We start from the raw sequence: 1324 nt of genomic DNA on the forward strand, positions 1-1324 counted from the left end.
CACATTCAGCTTGCCGAGGTGGGCTTCAGCCACTGCCTCATCCAGCTTCTTAGGCAGGAAGTGAACTCCAACGGGGTATTTATCTGGGTGGGTCCACAGCTCAATCTGTGCCATCACCTGGTTTGTGAAGGAGTTGCTCATCACGAAGCTGGGGTGGCCCATGGCACAACCCAGGTTGACCAGACGGCCTTCAGCCAGCAAGATGATGCGGCGCCCATTCTTTAGCCAGTAGCGGTCCACCTGGGGCTTGATGTTCACCTTCTCCACGGCGTTCTCATTGAGCCACTTCACATCTATCTCCACATCGAAGTGTCCAATGTTACAAACAATGGCATCGTCCTTCATCTGTTCAAAGTGCCGGCCAAGGATGATATCAACACAGCCTGTGGTTGTGACAAAGATGTTGCCCTCCTTACAGGCCTCGTCCATGGTGGTTACCTCATAGCCCTCCATGGAAGCTTGCAGTGCATTGATGGGGTCAATCTCGGTGATGATGACTTGGGCCCCAAAACCCCGCAGGGCCTGGGCACAGCCCTTGCCCACATCACCATAGCCTGCTACCACTGCCACCTTGCCCGCAATCATCACATCTGTGGCCCGTTTGATGCCATCTATGAGGGACTCCCGGCAGCCATAGAGGTTGTCAAATTTGCTCTTGGTGACAGAATCATTGACATTGATGGCAGGCACCTTCAGTATCCCATTTGCCATCATCTTGTAGAGGTTGTGGACCCCAGTTGTGGTCTCCTCAGAGATACCTCGGATGCCTGACAGAAGCTGTGGGTATTTGGTGTGGATGAGGTTAGTAAGGTCACCACCATCATCCAGAATCATGTTGAGGGGTCCATCCTTGAAGTGCAGCGTCTGCTCAATGCACCACAGGTACTCCTCATCTGTCTCGCCCTTCCAGGCAAACACTGGAATGCCAGCCTTAGCAATGGCAGCTGCTGCATGGTCCTGAGTAGAGAAGATGTTGCAGCTGGACCACCGCACCTCAGCACCCAGGGCCACAAGAGTCTCGATGAGGACAGCAGTCTCCACAGTCATGTGCAGGCAGCCAGCAATGCGAGCACCCTTCAGTGGCTTGGAGGCTGAGTACATCTCCCGCATGCGCATCAAGCCTGGCATCTCATTCTCAGCTATGTCCAGGGCCTTCCGTCCCCAGGCAGCCAGTCCGATGTCCGCGACTTTGTAGGGCAGTTTATCAGACATGCTGGCGGCGCTTCCGCTAGGAGTGATGAACTCTGTGAAGGGGGCCGGGCGGCGCGGGGCAGGGCCATTTCTGCAATTCTTATTCAAGTACCAGTGGTATTATATAAACACG

At 54.5% G+C, this 1324-nt stretch overlaps 1 pseudogene across 1 annotated transcript; it reads right to left on the bottom strand.

Moving 5' to 3' along the window:
* Nucleotides 1–6: 6 nt before the first annotated feature.
* Nucleotides 7–1271, bottom strand: LOC114635225 (annotated as a pseudogene). Its single transcript, XR_003713442.1, has one exon. The product of XR_003713442.1 is annotated as an adenosylhomocysteinase pseudogene (transcript).
* Nucleotides 1272–1324: the final 53 nt, after the last annotated feature.

Source organism: Grammomys surdaster, unplaced genomic scaffold (assembly GCF_004785775.1).
Source record: "Grammomys surdaster isolate TR1022 unplaced genomic scaffold, NIH_TR_1.0 13708, whole genome shotgun sequence".
In the NCBI taxonomy this organism is placed as follows: Eukaryota; Metazoa; Chordata; class Mammalia; order Rodentia; family Muridae; genus Grammomys; species Grammomys surdaster.